General features: G+C 37.2%; 1 long non-coding RNA gene across 1 annotated transcript; it reads left to right on the top strand.

Annotated features, from left to right (window-relative positions):
• The first annotated feature begins 5,569 nt into the window (after nucleotides 1-5,569).
• Nucleotides 5,570-5,970, top strand: LOC121973352. The gene is made up of 3 exons (XR_006109534.1): nucleotides 5,570-5,611; nucleotides 5,682-5,831; nucleotides 5,921-5,970. It is a non-coding gene; the product is annotated as an uncharacterized LOC121973352 (long non-coding RNA).
• Nucleotides 5,971-9,896: the final 3,926 nt, after the last annotated feature.

The following is a 9,896-nucleotide window of genomic DNA, read 5'->3' on the forward strand; positions in this document are numbered from 1 at the left end:
GGCGAAATTGCTCAAAACTTCTAGGTAGTGTTTGGAGAATCATATCGATCTGGGTTTCCCCATCAATTTCTCCTCCAATGATCTGTATTTCGTTTAGATAAGCCATCATCTTTAGGATATGATCCCTCACAGGAGTACCCTCTTGTATAGTGGCTGTCATTATCTTTCTCATGGCTTCTTGTTTAGAAGCCCGATCCTGATGACCAAAGAGTTCCTTGAGATTGTTCATAATATCATAAGCTGTTGGTAAATCTTGATGCTGATGTTGCAATACATTTGACATTGAAGCCAAAATATAACACCGCGCCATCTCATTTGCCTTTACCCATTTCCTATGATATTCAATCTCCTCTTGGGTAGATTCACCAGTGGGTGCATCAGGACAAGGCTCAGTCAGTACAAACTTATAGCTTTTAGCAGTAAGAACAATATCCAAGTTCCTTTTCCAATCTATGTAGTTAGGACCAGTAAGTCTATTCTGTTGTAGTATGATGGACAGTGGGTTGAAAGTTATCCTAAGAATCACAAATAACTTTTAGTCAGAACTCTAAATTTAGAATAATATTGATTCCTCAAACAATACTATTTTAAATTAACCAACACCTCAAAACACCGCGAATATTGTATGCCACGATAGTGTGGACGTATACAAATTCAGCATTTGTAAAAAGGAGGGTTTAACCCATTAATTTTATTATCTTGTCAACCTAACTTTTTGACAAATAAAATTAATAGTTAGTATCCTTTGGTCACACGAATAATAGCAGTGACTCTGATGGGGAGGATACTATTAGACGTGCCTAAGTGTATACCACTACTTGACACTAAGTCCATTAATAAGATTGTGCCCCTTCCGATGGGGAAGATCACACGCTCTTAATTAACTTCCTATAGTCATCCAAAATGGAAGTTTGTTCTAGTGATCCACAAACAAGCTCATCCGATATGGAGGAAGGCACTCAGAGCCAACGCGCAAGCTTGTTTGCATCACTTACAAACCAGTAATGGAGACCGTGGAATTTATTTAAAATCTCTCTCCCACTTAGTTATTTATAAATGAGGAATTTTAACTATGCTAGCCTACTAGACATGTATACTAACATGCACACACAGCACAATATAAAAGCAATAAATGAAAAACTAATTTTCAACTATTATGACTTTTATCTATTGTTGTCCTCCGTGTGTCACCAACCCTAGCTGCTGCCTTATTTGGCCACCGCCACCGGGTCTTGCTGTCGCATCCATCTTGCTCCTTGTTCCGCTGCGCCTCTGGTCCTCAAAAGGTTCCACGCCTTGCAAGATTCGATCCACGACACAAATAGAATTTTACATTTTTGATCCTATATTCCTCGAAGGAATGTACATGTAAACTAGATCGAACATAAAATAAAAATTTACATCCATCGATCCTATATTCCATAAAAGGAATGTACATGTAACTAGATCAAAAATAAAATCCTAATAAAACTAAATACAACTCCTGCTGTATTTTATAATACAATCATGCACACATATAATTGCCCTTGACATGTCCAAGGGTCCAATCACACACATAAAAATTATAAGCCATAATAGTTGGATCCTGCATCGACAAAGTTAGCACATCCTACTATTAACCTGCCTAAATTATGTATGACATGTGCATAATTAAACTAATACCAAATACGCAGAGGCAAAACCCTAGCTCTGATACCAATTGTTGGTTGCTACTCGGAAAACATAATGGTTCCACTGTACAAAAATTTTGTACAAAGGTCTGAACTTTTTTCCTAGCTACCATGTGTTCTTTTAAATTAAACTTGGATCGCCTGCGGAACTTAACATGTTTGATCCAAATTTAATCTATTTGTTCTTTTAGGTTTTGACTTGGATCTCCTGCGGAACTTAACACGTTCTATCCAAAACACCTAGGTTATTAATTCCATTAAATATTAATTTCCAAAATTGGTTTGCAGTGCTGACGTGGCGAGGCACATGACCTTCTTGGATATGGGAGCAACCACCACCGACTAGACAAAACCTTTTAAGGAAAACTAATATTTAATTTCCTAAAATAACTTTAGGTCAACCGAAAAGAACAATCAAATCACAAGGAAAAGAAAAACAAAAGAACTTTACATCGAAAACAAATTCTAAACACTAAAATCGTATGCCTCTTGTATTTGGTATTATTTCCAAAAATAACTAGTATGATGCGGAAAGGAAAAATACTAGTTATACCTTCTAGAAAGACCTCTTGATCTTCTACCACATTCCTCTTCTAACCTCGGACGTTGTGTGGGCAACGATCTTCCAAGATGAGGACCACCAAAGCACCTTCTTCTCCACCTTGCTAGATTCGACCAAATCAAAAACTTTACCAAGGATAAAGAAAAAACACCAACCAAACTCCAAGGGATGAAAGCTTTCTCTCCTTCTTCTTCTTCTTCTCCAAGTAGTATCCGGCCACCACAAGAGCTCCAAGCAAGAGAAGGTTTCGGCCACCACAAAGAGGAAGAGAGGGAGAGAGGATGGCCGGCCACAACACCAAGGAAAAGAGGGAGAGAATAATAGAGGTTGTCTCTCATGAAGGCACCCCAACCCCCTCTTTTATATTCCTTAGCTTTGGTAAATAAGGAAATTTATTTACAATAAAATTTTCCTTAATTTTCCTTGACATGAATTAATGAAGAAAAATAAAATAAAATTTCCCAATTAAACTTGTAATGGTCGGCCAGCTCATGGAGAGCAAACAAGACAATTTTCAATCAACAATTAAAAATTCCTTATTTGTCTTCGGAAATTTTAAAAAATAAAATTTCCCTTTAAAATCCCTTCATGGTTGATAAAAATAAATTTCTATAATTTTAATTTTTCAACATGTGAATAATTTTCAAAGAGAAAAAATAAAACATCTTTCCTATCTACAAATAAGGAAAGAGATCTAATCTCTTTTCTTAATCTTTTGTAGAAGAGATATTTTAATTTTAATTCTCTTCAATAAATTATATCTTCCACATAAGAAACATTTAAAATTAAAATTATTTTAAATTTAATGGGGGTCGGCCACCTAGGCTTGGGTTCAAGCTAGGGCCGGCCACCAATGAACCAAGGCTTGGCCGGCCCTAGCTTGAACCACAAGCTATCATGGCCGGCCCCCTTATCATGGGTATGAAGGTGGGTATAGGTGGGTATAGTACTCTATAAATAAGAGGCTACGATAGAGACCGAGAGGAGGAATTGGTTTTGGTCTCCCGATAAAATTAAGCATCCCGTGTTTGCCCCGAACACACAACTTAATTTTATCAATAATAATTCATTCCACTAGAGAACTATTATTGAACTACCGCACCAATCCCAAATTACATTTTTGGGCTCCTTCTTATTATGAGCGTGTTAGTCTCCCTGTGTTTAAGATGTCGAATGTCCACTAATTAAGTGAGTTACTGACAACTCATTTAATTAATATCTTAATCCAAGAATAGTACCACTCAACCTTATCGTCATGTCGGACTAAGTCCACCAGCAGGGTTTAACATGACAATCTTTATGAGCTCATCTTAGGGGCATTATCAACCTAGATTGCTAGGACATAGTTTCCTTCTATAATCAACAACACACACTATAAGTGATATCATTTCTCAACTTATCGGGCTTATTGATTCATTGAACTAAATCTCACCCATTGATAAATTAAAGAAATAAATATCAAATATATGTGCTTGTTATTATATTAGGATTAAGAGCACACACATCCATAATAACTGAGATATTTGTTCCTTTATAAAGTCAGTATAAAAGAAACGACCTCAAATGGTCATACTCAATACACTCTAAGTGTATTAGTGTAATTATATAGTTAAGATAAACTAATTCCTAATTACACTACGACCTTCCAATGGTTTGTTCCTTTCCATTTTGGTCGTGAGCTACTGTTTATAATTTATAAGGTACTGATAACATCCTCTTCTGTATGTGGCACCACATACTATGTTATCTATAATATAAATTAATTTAACAACTACAACTAAATGTAGACAATTTGACCAAATGTGATTCTTTATTCAAAATAAATGTTTACAAAAGCTTAGGCTTTCAGTATACACTCTAACAGAGACAATGGTAAGAAATTAGCAGTGAAGACCTTGCATTATTTTCCTTTAAAGCCAAGGTTTCAAAGGTTATTCATGTCTAAAATGACTGCTTCTTTTATGAGATGGCATCATGAAAAAGATTGGATGATGGAGTGATGAGACATCCAGTAAATTCTGTGGCATCGAAGTTGTTTGATGATCTACATAAAGGTTTTTCCATTAAACCTCGAATTGTACGACTTGTTCTCAATACAATAAATTTGTTAAAAGACAACACTATAAAGACAATGGTTTTTGAGGGAACTGTTGTTAATTTGACAAAAGACAACGGTTTTTGACAAAACCGTTGTCTTTTAGCTCTAAAGAAAAACAAAAGACAACAGTTTTTGTAAAAACCGTTGTCATTGAGTGAATTGTTTTCTAATCAACAACTCATTTTACAACGGTTTTCTAAAATCGTTGTTTTTAAGCGCATTTTTTAGAGGATACGACTACAGTTTTGTAAACCGTTGTAAACCTAATTCTTTTGTTCCATTGCCCTGGTTTAATGTCTTCCCCTCTCTGAAATATATTTTGGCGCGTGTTTTCCCTCCGCTTAGTCTTCGGGAACCCTAGGCAACTGTGTCTTTCTCCTCTCCTCATCCCGCGATCTCTTCACGTTCCCTCTCCTCACACAATCTCCTCTTCCCGATCTCCTCACACAATCTTCTCCACTCCTCACACGTTTTTGCCTTCCACCCCTTTGCACGAACCCCTCTCCTCAAAACTCCTCTCTGGCTAAACCTCTCTCGCAGACTCTCACCAGCATCTTTTGGTTTGTTGCTATTCCTTCTCCCATATTAACCCTATCTCTCGCAATGTTCGGCGATCGAGGAGCATATGGAGGTGGTCGTCGTGGCGGTGGACGGGGCGGTCGAGGTCCTGTTGACGGTGGTAGATCGCGTGGCAGCGGAGGAAGGGGCAGATATGCTCCGGCTCCTCGCTCTCAGGAATCGTCGACGACTCCGTCCGCATCGTACCGTCCTTCGCCGCTGTCCACATTAGCATATTCGCCTTCGTCCTCTTCTATCGGCGAAGAACTCCGGCATCTCACGATCGCCGAGCCCACGAAGGAGCAGACTCCTCAGCCGGCGGCGCCTCCGGCTTCTAGCAAGGGTTTGAGGCATTCGGCTCGGCCGGATTTCGGCACCTTCGGAAGGCCGTGCTTAGTTAGGGCTAACCATTTCCTTGTCGAGATTGCCGACAATACTCTTTTCCACTATGATGTAAGTTTCTATGTTTCTCTTTCGTTATGCATCGTTCTTCCCATTTGATGGAGAATACCTTGTTCTGAATTTGTAGGTGAGTATAGTGCCCGAATCAGTGTCCAGAGCTACCAATAGAAAAATCATCTCTGAGCTTGTCAAGGCGCATAAGGATAAAGCCTTGGGAAGGAGAATGCCAGCTTATGATGGAAGGAAGAACCTGTATACGACTGGTAATTTTCCTTTTGAGTCAAAGGAGTTCACGGTTTCACTACCTGAAAATGATGGAAGGTACTGTTTCTCAACTGAAGCTTTTTGCTGACCATATCTGTTAAAATCGTGTGGTTTTCCTCTTCTTCAGGAAGGCCAAGGATTTTAGAGTGATTATTAAGCTTGCTGGAAACACAAGCATACACAACCTGAAGGAGTTTTTAGCTGGTCGACAGATTGAGGCACCTCAAGAAGTCATTCAAGCCCTTGATATTGTTCTTAGGGAGTCTCCATCTACCAAGTACTTCTGTTTCCTTTTCTTTCTGTACAATTTTCTCAAGTACTATGTTATTGTTAATATTATTTTTGTTGCAACTTGTTCTGCTTCAGGTATACTTCGGTAGCACGGTCCTTCTTTTCCCCGAGCTTTGGGCATTGGGCACCCTTTGGAGAAGGCTTAGAATGTTGGAGGGGCTACTATCAAAGCCTTCGACCAACACAAATGGGCTTGTCTTTGAACATAGGTAAGTCTTGCTGGAAGTGTTCTTTGGTTTATCTGTTTTGAGGAAACTATCAATTTATCTAGGCTATATTCCATTATCAAAAGTTTCAAGTTCCAATGTTTAAATGTAATTGGGTTGAGAATAATAAAGTTTCAAGTTCCAAAAAAAGGGAAAAAACATGTTACATGGGAAGTAGTAAAGGTATGCATGTCTACTTATGATTAAATTATAAACAATTAAACATGTATATTAGACATTTACAATTTGTTTTTAACATAGGGTCCTCGCCAACCAGATGCGAAACAGTGTGGTTTTTATGTGATGAGATATATGAGAGATATTATTGAAGAATTGGAAACTATCGAGAGAGATTCACTTCGATCAATAGTAATATTTGACATTCAATTCTCAATCTTCTCAAATATTTGTGTGTTTATCATTTTGCACTTATTATCTTTTGATTGTTTTTTACTAATCTAATCTATGTCTTTGTTCACAGTTCATCAAACCCCAGTACTCTAGAGAAGAATTTGATGAAGTGCGTTCCGAGTGGACAGAATGCATACAAGACTATATTTATGACTAGGTATTTAAAATCATACAATGACTTGATCTATTCGGAAAGTATTTGCATATAATGCAAATTACATAATCTGATCCTAACAAATATGCCCCTGGAAACATCATGATTATTAAAACTTTAGTGTGTAGGACATCCAGGTAGAACATCTCTATTTTATTATTATTCTTATACTGGAATGCATGAAATGATTTTCAACATCTTAAGATTTTGAGATGTTCAAACATATATATCATTTGTTGGTAAACACATTTCTGTAGGACTAACACACTTGTCAGATTATGATGAACTGATTAACTTTGAGCATCATGAATTGTTTCCTTTCTTAATGGACAGTTTTCTGCAGACTAGGATTTACACATAAAGGAGGTGATCTAGATTAATATTTTGAGCAGTTACCTGATTTATGAACATGATAATACATGGGCAAAATGCAGGAGCAAGACCAATTTAATTAATAGTATTGAGATGTAACGACCACCCTTCATACTACTATTACTCTCTAAGGATGACCGCTACTTAATTACTAACTCTACTTAACCGGTATGATTAAAATCCTCGAAGAAACCCTACTGAAAAATTTCGGCAGAGTCTCCCCTGTACCGGTGACCATATTCAACAATACCTGCAATATATACTCAGCCACAAGCGGCTGGAACACATATCAATCAACCACGAAGTATAATAAATCCAAAATAAAGAAAACCATACCACAACTCATCACACCATATCACAATTCATCTACTATGCCCTAATCATAGCAAAATAACAAAACACAATAGAAACTAGAATAAAACTCTTTCCTAGCCCCAAGGCTTCCATAGTCCTGGCATCACACATCCTTCGAACACCTCCTTGTCGCCTTCCTTTCTATATCTTTTCCTTTCCTGTATCTGCAGTAAGAGGAAGTGTAGTCTATAAGCAAAATTTACTTAGTAAGCGCTATCTAACTCACAAAAACACGAATGTGCATGTATACGAAAAGAACTAGAAACTATATGCTCTAAAAAGAAATGAAGCATAAACATAACTGCTCATGTCGAACTAATAGCAAAGAAAAGCTAAGGAATCTACTCATGTAATTCTAATAGTTAATCATGCTGCTCATCTAATAGGTAAACATGAAACTACTCATCTACTAGATAAACATGGTAGAATAAAGAACTAAACTTACTGATTTTTAGAACTATATGAATCTTATTTCATTTGTTCTAAACTTCATCTTTTAATACTTTATGTTTATGTAAAACTCGTTTTACTTGTCCAAAAACTTATACTTATAATACTTCAAAATAATAATCAACTTCTTCTTGGGCCCAGGCATAGTATCATCTTATGCGCGTTCCTTAATAGGTTGGGGTAGCGAGCCACCAATCCTAAAAGAGCAGACCTCGGTCTACCAGGGCCAAGACCTCGGAATTGAACACCTGGATTTGTTTAACGACAACCTCGGAAGTCGGGTACTAGCCTCTTCTTAAAAGTAAAATACTTATAATCTTAATTACTTCTTCTTTAAATGCCTCGGCATTTTAATAGGCACCTTGTGTGCTAAAAATCCCTCAAGTCTTGACTTTGGGATCTACTTAAGGCCTCGGCCTTTTCTTTTCTTTTCTTTATCTTTTTTACTCTTATCTTTTGGTACTTTAGTAGGAAACCACAACTAAAGCCGAAATAAATCTGTCCGTGCTAAATGAGGTAGTAATGAAACAACAAGATCTACTAACTGGAATTTAAACTTGCTGAAATTGAAGCGTAACACAAAACTAGACTTGCTGAACTTAACATAAACTGTTCATGCTTATAATTTGAGTTCACATGCTTCAATTAAGGAATTAACAAGGAGAAACCAACCTTAAAACTAATCATGTGCATAGAATTAGCAAGGAAAAACTAAGCTACAATGACAAATTCTGCATACATAACCAATACACAAGAAACCAGAAACTGATTGCTTTAAAGGAATGTCACTCATGCACATTTAATTACATAAGGAACTAGAACTCTAAATCTACTCATGCTCAAACCTATAGCAACGAAATAGAAAATGAAATCTAATCATGCATATTCAATAGCAAATGGGAAAGTCCAAACAGCATGCTAGAATAAACCAAAAATAATCTGAAATGCTAATCTACAATGCTAACCATTCAAAATCTGCTATGCTAGACAATCAAAAATCTGCAATGCAAGCTCTAAACCTAGGATAGGTTTAATGGGTTGTTCTTGTTCAACTTATACACAAAAGGAATGGGTTGTTCTTCACAATTTCATAAAGATAGGACTGCGATTCAAGTAATGTGGGGTTAACTTAACAAAGCATACTATTCTGCCATAAGCTACAAAACAAACCTACCTTCCCAGCAAACCCCAAACAATCCGAATTGAATTCACAATAGTTAGCCTCAAGAACATACTTCTTACAGTATGCTTCGGAAGGACATCATGAAGGAAACAAAATCCAAAACCTCATAGGAACACGAAACGAATCAAGATCATCACAGAATCCCTCAATCGAAAACAAGAACCTCACGGCACATTCACAAAACAAGAAAACTCAAATCAAAAGGCTCGAAACTATCTTACCGCAGGTGAGTGAGCAACTTACCTCTTTTTCTAGGACTTACAGCCAAAGAAGGTGGCGTCTAATACTTCTAGGGCTTGCAGAGGACTTAAGCTCTCGGCAACTCCTTCACCTCCACTTGTTCTCCTCGACAAGGTGATCACGATGGTAGAGAACCCTCTCGGATTTGGTCCTTGGTCGGCCGCCGGAGACGAGCCCTAGCTGTGGCTTCGTTGTCTTCGTTTTCGCCCGAACAGAAACTGTCGACGCCGTCACGAGAGAAGAGGAAGGGTGAGGAAAGAATTTAGGTTTTGTAATTAATCCCTAAGTTCTTCCTTTTAATACTCTAAGGTTTCTGTTAACTAGTACTACTTAAATATATTTCGATATAGATTTGGTTAAGAAAAGTTCGGCTGGTCTGTTGGTGGGCTGCGTTCTGCTTAAAGCCCAACTCGTGGGTTCGAATCCCAACTACAACCATTTTATTTCCCATTATTTTACTGTTCCTAACTATTCTTTAAATACCATTTGTTCCATATATATTTAACAAAACTTGCTTAGCTCAGTTGGTTGGCTGACTTTAGTTAGGGTCTAGTTCGGTCCGAGATCTTGCGTTCAAAACCCGATCTTAACCATTTTTATTTTATTCTATTATTTTTTTTAAACTTCTTCCTCTTGGTAAAAATACTCTAAAAATTCCTAAAAATCTCTAGAATATTTTAA

The sequence above is a fragment of the Zingiber officinale genome, chromosome 4A (assembly GCF_018446385.1).
Source record: "Zingiber officinale cultivar Zhangliang chromosome 4A, Zo_v1.1, whole genome shotgun sequence".
NCBI classification, from domain to species: Eukaryota; Viridiplantae; Streptophyta; class Magnoliopsida; order Zingiberales; family Zingiberaceae; genus Zingiber; species Zingiber officinale.